Source organism: Prionailurus viverrinus, chromosome B3 (assembly GCF_022837055.1).
Source record: "Prionailurus viverrinus isolate Anna chromosome B3, UM_Priviv_1.0, whole genome shotgun sequence".
Classification (NCBI taxonomy): domain Eukaryota; kingdom Metazoa; phylum Chordata; class Mammalia; order Carnivora; family Felidae; genus Prionailurus; species Prionailurus viverrinus.
This window is the reverse complement of record NC_062566.1, coordinates 110,989,196-110,998,102: the sequence shown is the minus strand read 5'-3', so window position 1 is coordinate 110,998,102 and position 8,907 is coordinate 110,989,196.

Here is an 8,907-nt window from a genome sequence, read left to right as displayed (position 1 = left end):
TCAGGTCATGATCTCACTGGTTTGTGAGTCTGAGCCCTGCGTGGGGCTCTGCGCTGACAGTGGGGAGCCTGCTTGGGGTTCTCTCTCTCCCTTTCTCTCTGCCCCTCTGCTCCACGAAAGAAAGAAAGAAAGAAAGAAAGAAAGAAAGAAAGAAAGAAAAGAGAGAGAAAGAAAGGAAGGAAAGAAGAAAGAAAGAGAGAAACAAATAGGGAAAAGCTTAAAAAAAAGCCATCTGTTTAAAAAAATAAAAGATTCCTTTCCCTTCTGTGTTATATTTGTGGGGGGGGGGGTGTTGTACCAATTATTTAACACTCAGTTTAATCTTTGGTAAAATATATAATATTTTTATAGATACATAGTGTCAAGACATATATATTGGAATATAATATTGTTGTTGTAGCATGTGTAGATAATGTGCTTATGCCAAAGTCCAGCCCTGAGCAGACACCCAATCTCTTCCCCTCTGGATCATAGGTCAGGCTGAAACATAGCCGGGCCCAGGCTCTAAGCACACCAGTATGAACTGGCTGCTGACTGGATGTTTTCCCCCCGGGGACCCACCCTTGTGCAATGAGGAAGTATAGGTGACATGTCAGGACAGGCAGGCCTCAAAACCTTTCCAGAGTTCTCATCCCCTCCCCCTGCTCTCTTCTTCCTTCTCCTCTAGGCAAAGGACTCCGATTCAGGACTAGAGGCCCAGGAGGTCTCCAGGCAAATCCAGGGTCTTGCTTTTGTAGCATTAAGGCAGCAAAAAACAGCGTCACTGCTCTCCTGTAATCAACAGAGACAGGACTAGCTACATAATTTGCAGGACCCAGTGCAAAATGAAAATATGGGGCCCCTTGCTTAAAAATGAAGAATTCCAAGATGAGGGACGCCTGGCTGGTTCAGTCGGTAGAGCATGCAACTCTTGATCTCAGGGTTGTAAGTTTGAGCCCCACACTGAGTGTAGAGGTTACTTAAAAATAAAATCTTAAAAAAAAAAAAAAAAAAGAATTCCAAGATGAAAGCAGAAGAGCATTAAACTAAGGGCAGGGTTCTACTGAATTCGGGGCCCTGGGAGACTGTGCAGGTCTCTGCCCATGCAGCTAGCCCTGGATAGGGGGCCAAGATATGCCCTGTCCCCACAGGAAGGCCCTCTGTGGGTCACCTCCCTCCTGCCACTTAGGTAAGGCATTCAGGGTTGCCTCCTCTCCTTACCATACCTGAGGGCACTGGCCAGAAGAATCAGGCCTTGGAAGAGACTCAGGGCTCAGATGGAGGCCGCGTCCACCTACCCAGCCAGCCAGCCACATGAGCACAGGCTTAGCCCTTCCAGCAACCTCTGGGTGGCCTCAGTGGACTCCAACTGCTGTGTGCCCAGCACCATGTATAAAGGCGTTCAAACTGAGCGTCTTTAGGTGGAGTGTGTGGGTTCTCACACAGCCACGGTCCCTCTACTCAGAATTGCCAGAACCAGCTGCACAGGATACAACTATCTGGCTGACGTCCGAGCAGTTCAAAAGCTAGGGTCTTCTATCTCATGAGTCAGCCCAGCTCATTTTCGATCAGGTCTTCTCTGAGAGGCACGGGGAGGGGATTCCTCAGCAACTAGCTGCCCTCCCCAGAGACAACCATGTTAATTAGTCTTTGAACACCTTTACAGAGATCTCATGGCTTGAGCTAATCTGGACTTTTTTTTAAGTGAGCTCTACACCCAATGTAGGACTTGAACTCAGGACCACAGGATCAAGAGTCACATGTTCTACCAACTGAGCCAGCCAGGCACCCCCATGCCAATCTGGATTTTAACCCTGGTTCCACTAATTAGCTAGGTGTTAACCAGAGCATACTTCTAAGCAATTCATTGATACGCATCAAGTAACCTTAAAATGCCTGGATTTGGGGCACCTGGGCCTCTCAGTCCGTTAAGCGTCCGCCTCTTTTTTTTTTTTTTTTTTTTTACGTTTCTTTATTTTTGAGAGGCAGAGAGAGACAGAGCGTGAGTGGGGGAGGGGCAGAGAGAGAGGGAGACCCAGAAGCAGGCTCCAGGCTCTGAACGGTCAGCCCAGAGCCCGAGGCAGGGCTCAAACCCACGAACGGCGAGATCGTGACCTGAGCCGAAGTCAGACACTCAACCGACTGAGCCACCCAGGCGCCCCAAGCGTCCGCCTCTTGATTTCAGCTCAGGTCATGATCTTGTGGTTCGCGAGTTCAAGCCCTGCATCAGGCTGTCCACTGACAGCGTGGAGCCTGCTTAGGATTCTCTCTCTCCTCTCCCTGTTCTTCCCCGACTTGTGCCCTCTCTCTCTCTCAAAATAAATAAATAAACTTAAAAGAAAGTGCAAGTCAGTGCCCAGAGTATGCTCAAGTCTCCAGGTGGAGGCTCCAGGGAGAGGGTCAATGCCCTACTCCACCCTGGACCCTACTTTTATCAGAGTAACTCTGGACTACGTTAACCCTGCCAGATCACAGAAGCTGAAGCGCCCGTCAGCCAGGCTGGTACAGGCCAATCCACCATGTCCTGTGTTTAGGCAGTTGCCCTGAGCCCAAGTACCGGACATTATCCCAATCAAGATCTTGAAAATCAGTCTAGGGGCTCAGTCGGTTGAGCTCTGACTCTTGATTTCAGCTCAGGTCAGTATCTCACGGGTTCGTGGGGGTCAAGCCCTGAGTCGGGATTCTCTCTCTCTCTCTCTGCCCCTCCCCCTCTCAAAATAAACAAATAAACATGTAAAAAGAAAGTCAGTCTAGAGTCACAGTTCCCTTAGAAGCCATTAAAGTCCAGTACTCTGTTTCTCAAAGGTGCCAAAGCCATTCCCCTGCCTTCCCTCAGAACATTCCCACCGCCGCTCCTTTTGACCCAGATGTCGCTTCTTCAGGGACATCTTCCCTGACCGTTCAGTCTACACGGCTCTGTTACCCCACTTTATTTCGCATGGCACTTCTGTGAAATTATCCTTTTAATTTTCCTTCCTTATTCCCATTCTCCTCACTAGGATTTACCTCCACGAGAGCAGGATTTGGTCCGCCTTACCTCAAACACTGCCTGGGACACGGAAGGAGCTCAGGAAATTTCTACTGAATGGGTGAATGAATGAACGAATGAATGACTAGAGTCTCTCAGTACTGGAGAAGGGCTTTCGATGGCTTTCCAAGCCCGTCCCACCACACGCCAGCTCTGTGACCTTGGGCATTTTAATTCCTCTAAATCTGTTCATGTTGTCTACTGTCAACTGGCTAATCCCCACATCTTAGGGTCACCAGGAGCATTCACTAAAAAGCAAAAAGTATTGGGGCGCCTGGGTGGCGCAGTCGGTTAAGCGTCCGACTTCAGCCAGGTCACGATCTTGGGGTCCGTGAGTTCGAGCCCCGCGTCAGGCTCTGGGCTGATGGCTCAGAGCCTGGAGCCTGTTTCTGATTCTGTCTCCCTCTCTCTCTGCCCCTCCCCCGTTCGTGCTCTGTCTCTCTCTGTCCCAAAAATAAATAAACGTTGAAAAAAAAAATTAAAAAAAAAAAAAGCAAAAAGTATGTGGCAAAGTGAAAAGTGCCTGGCATATGAATCTTAGCAACAACTATTTGTATTGTCTTTCTGCCCAGATTAGTGTCATCTTTGATGGCATTGTCCATATCCAAGCTGTGCATAAAACCCCCAAACAGCACAGCATTTGGGACAGCATATGGCTATAGTCTGACTAGTAACAGGCTTCTCCACCCCCTCCACAGAGGGCACCGGGATCTCACCTTTGTTTGCCAGTGTTGCCCTCATCTGCCAGCTCAGTCAAGAAAAGGAAATGAAAACAGACTGGCTCCATTCTTGGCGAACTTTCATTTCCTTTTGAGGTTCACAGACTATCTGTGGGCTGACCTCACCCTGGGCTGCGTCAAGTTCACTTTCTGCCCCGGGGGCTGGGTTCTGTTGCCAGGCAACAGAACACCTGCGCGCCCTCCCAGATCCCCTGAGCTGCCCCCGGCCCTGGCTTCGAGCTGTGCCCGGTCAGGAAGCGTGGGCTCTGGATATTGCCAGGTTGCTCTGATGGGGAGAGGCTAAGGGGAGGAGTGACACAGAGAAAGAAGAAAGACCGCTCCGTGAGGCAGAAGCTTGTACTCAGGAGAGAGCCTACAGCCACTTGGATTCCCCAAAACACTGGCCAGAAAGTGCCTGAGAGTCTCAGTATTTGGAATTTGTTCTTTAAAGATAGTTCCTCTGTAAGCATCCTTGAGCAGAAGGCAAGTGCTCCTTGAAGAAAACACATTTCTCAGCTACCATCTTAGAGTGACTTCCTCGGTGAGAAGGAGACTCTAGCCCAGGAGGCTTGGGAGGGGGGCCCAGGTAGAGCTCTGGGTTGCATGTACACGCAGGGCACTGCATGAGGGGAAAGAGGACGACCCAAGGTGGGAGGAGGGAGGGGTTCTCTTCTCCCCACATGCTTGGCCTGGCTAACTCCCGTTTTTTTTAAGTTTATTTATTTATTGAGAGAGAGAGAGAGAGAGAAACAGAGAGTGAGCGAGAATGAGTGGCGGAGGGGTGGAGAGAGAGGGGGACAGAGGATCCGAAGTGAGCTCCTCTCTGACAGCAGGATGCGGGGCTCGAACTCAGAAACCTTGAGATCAAGACCTGAGCTGAAGTCCAACGCTTAACCCACTGAGCCACCCAGGCGCCCCTCCCGTTTGTTCTTAATATTTTGGCTTCACTGTCACTTCCTCAGGGGGCCCTCCTATTCCCCAGACTAGGTTAGGTCCCCTTGTCACTCCCTATCATAGCCCACACTGCATATTCCTTGCCCTTTTTCCTTGTTGCAAGGTGCACCTGTCTCTACCTCCACCCCACCCACAGACAGCTCAGGTTCTGTGAGGGCACGGCCAAGTCCGTCTGTTCACCACAGCCCTAGCACCTAGCCCCGGGTCTGCACACAGAAGGCACTCAAGACCATGGAGCGTCTGCTGAATGAATAAAGGAGGAAGAAAAGACAAGTCGAACGGGGAGGGTGCAGTGCAGAGACCCTGCGGCCCCTTCTCGTTTTGGCTTGGCCAGTCTGGCTTCCCTTGTCACATACAGTGGGCGTGGACACATAGGGGGCTGACATTTCACTTCCTATGCCAGGCAGGGGAAGCCGGTGTTTCCCGAAGATACATGTTGCCATTGTTCCAGCTGCGTGATGAATAACAGCCATTCTCCCCCAAGGATGAAGTCATTTCCTTGGAACCAGCATAAAACCCACAGGAAAGGAAAGTAGCATTTACTGCATACCTACTATGTGCCAAGCAAGTGGGTATCTTATCTGATTCTCATAAGAGTGCGGCAAAGCAGGCATAATTCCTTCCTTCCTTCCTTCCTCCTTCCTTTTTCTTTCTTTTCTTTTCTTTCTTTCTTTTTTTTTTTTTTAACAAATAATGTAACGGAGGCTCAGAAACATTAACCACTTTGTCATGTTCACAAAAAAAGACAGAGTTGAAATGTGGTCACATGTGTATGCGGCAGCCCACAGCTGCCTCTCTGCTTGCCTCAAAGACCAAAGGCAGGATGGGAAGAGACTCCCAAAAAAGATAAAAACGGGGAACAGTGGAGTAGGGAAACAGGACCACGTGTACGTGCTTCCACTTATTCCTCAAATCTTTATTAAGTATTTATGTCAGGCACAGGGGCTGGGGACACATGCCATAAAATACAGTTCCTCTCCCCCCAGAGGCCACTGTCTAATGCACGAACCATGTAAGAAATTCAGAAATTACAGTTCGGCAAGACTGATGCTATTAGGTCACTTAATTCCATTTTGTTTAAATGTTTATTTATTTTTGAGAGAGAGAGAGAACACGAGCAGGGGAGGGGCAGAGAGAGAGACAGAATCCGAAGCAGGTTCCAGGCTCCGAGCTGCCAGCACAGAGCCCGACATGGGGCCAGAACCCACAAACGGTGAGACCATGACCTGAGATGAAGTCAGACGCTTAGCCGACTGAGCCACCCAGGCTCCCCTATTTTTTGGTATTTGAAGTTCTCTATAACAAAATGTCTAAAAATATGCATTGGGGCGCCATCCAAATGCAACGCTCAGGGTGTGGTAAAAGCACAACCCAGAATGGAGATCTAATCAGGGAAGGCTCCACTGAGGAGGTGACATTTGAGCCGAGTTCTGTGAGGCAAGAGGGAGTTGGTGACACAGAGTAGCATGGATCAACTACTGCAAAGAGTACATGCAGAGACACGGAAGCATCAAGCAGCAGGGCCTCCTTAGGGAATGGTGGGTACAAGTCAAGTCCAAGGCCAAAAATGAAGAAGATATTGTCTTCAAGTTGCCTTGTGAAATTGTCTCTCAAGTGCACTCAGCACTTCTCTAGGTTTTAGGGATTACCTTTGGTGTTTTCAGGCCCGGTTTCTCACTTTAGAAGATTGGCGCCAGAGCCAAGAGATAAGCGGCGGCGTGGCGCCACCTGGAGGTCAAAAGGTGAAGTGAGCCTCGAGGTCCCCTCTGGAAATTTGCCTTGGGCAACACAAAACAATCCCACCTGCTACTCAGCTCTCTCAGAGCACCAGGCAAATCCTCTGATCCCCAGAAACAAAAGGCAAAATAAGTAAAGGGCAAGGTTTCCAAATGGAGCAGAGAAACTGAAGGCCAAGTTAGAGACACATTCTACACGTGCAAGGGAAATCAACCAAAAGAAAGCTTGGATTTGCTCATTTCATCCAAACTACTACTAACTATTGATGGCCTGTTTGTTGAGGCTTACTCTGCACCAGGTACATGGGCATATTGTGCTATGTGCTGAACATATTCATCTCCTTTAAGTCTCAGCAAAAACCTTATTAAAAAAAAATTTTTTTTTACCTTTAAGTAAGCCCCGCACCCAATGTGGGGCTTGAACGAGGACATGGAGAAAAGAGAACTGTCATATGCTATTGGCAGGAATGCAAACTGGTGTGGCCACTGTGGAAAACAGCATGGAGGGTCCTCAAAATCGAACTACCCTACAATCCAATAATCGCACTACTGCGTATTTATCCAAAGAATACAAAAATACTAATTCAAAAGGATACACACGGGGTGGGGTGCCTGGGTGGCTCAGTCGGTTAAACCTCTGACAATTGGTCTCAGCTCAGATCATGATCTCATGGTTTCGGGAGCTGGAGCCTGGCATCAGGCTCTGTGCTGACGGTGTGGAACCTGCTTGGTATTCTCTCTCTCCCTCTCTCTCTCTGCCCCTCCCTTGCTGGTGCTGTCTCTGTCTCTCTCAAAAATAAATAAAAACTTTAAAAAAATTTTTTTCAAAAAGATACATTATCAGATGTTCAGAGCAGCATTATTTATAGTAGCCAAATTATGGAAACAGCCCAAGTGTCCAGTGACTGAAGAAGGGATAAAGATGTGGTATATACACACGATGGAATATTACTCAGCCATAAAAAAGAAGGAAATGTTGCCATTTCCAATGACTCGGATGGAGCTAGAGAGTATTATGCTAAGCGAAATAAGTCAGGCAGAGAAAGACAAATACTATATGACTGCACTCATATGTGGAATTTAAGAAACAAAACAAATACGCAAAGGGAAAGAAAAAAAGAAAGAGGGAGGCAAACCGAGAAACAGACTCTAACTATAGAGAATTAATGGTTACCAGAGGGGAGGTGGGTGGGGGATGGGGGAAATAGGGGATGGGGATTAAAGAGTGTACTTACCATGATGATAAATAAATAAATAAATAAATAAATAAATAAATAAATAACAGGTCTAAAGTGTAACTCATCATCTTTGCCAAAATTTCTTCCTCTTACTCTATTTTCCAACTCAGCAAATGCCACAACCCTCCCCCCACATCCAGTTGTCCAAGCCAGAAACCTAAGAATTTTGAGTCACAGCTAATCGTGCAACAGTAAATATCTTTTAACATTTTTCTATTCCCTCTGTCCTCTGTCCTCACCGCGGCTGCCCTGGTTCAGGCCGTGGCAGTCTTGTGCCTGACTCAATGAACTCCCAACAGTCCTCCTTCCCAGCACTGCTGGGACTGATCTATAACCATCTCCCCTTTCCTCTTAATAATAGGGCCCCACGGGGGGCACCTGGTGGGCGCAGTCGGTTAAGCGTCCGACTTCTGCCAGGTCACGATCTCGCGGTCCGTGAGTTCGAGCCCCGCGTCAGGCTCTGGGCTGATGGCTCAGAGCCTGGAGCCTGTTTCCGATTCTGTGTCTCCCTCTCTCTCTGCCCCTCCCCCGTTCATGCTCTGTCTCTCTCTGTCCCAAAAATAAATAAATGTTGAAAAAAAAATTTTTTTTAATAATAGGGCCCCACGAGAGTGATCTCAGGGCTTAGCAAACAATAGGCACTCGATCAAAATCTGAATGACTGCAGATAGCCAGGAACCATTATTTCCATTTTATCAGTATTATGGGCTACATTGTGTCCCCTCAAAACTCAACGTTGCTGTCCTAAACCCCCGTGTACCTCAAATGCGACTGGGGATGGGGGCCTATAAAGAGGTTAAGTGGGGTCATCCTGGTGGGCTCGTGTCCTTATAAGAAGAGATTAGGCCAAAGAAAGACGTCCCAAAGAGAGAGATGTCAGAATGAAGCAACCCTTCTCACAACTTGATCTTGCACTTCCAGACTGTGAGACAACAAATTTCCATTGTTGAAGCACCCGGTGTGTGAGATTGTTACAGCAGCCTTAGCAAACAAATACAATCCAGAAAGGAAATCAGACTCAGAGAGGTTGAAGAACTTACCTAACACTGTATGGTAATTAGTGATGCGCTAGTTAGCAATGCATTAATGACATTCTGCCTTGTGGTTACTCTTTTACGTTGTCTGCCAACTCTTGTAACTGATTGAACCCTATTATCATTGAACTTCTTGAATATTTGGGTATTGTTACTTCAACTGGCACTCAAGGGGGAGGGTCAGTCTCAACTTTCTCGGTACCCCCCAGGCTTCCTGGC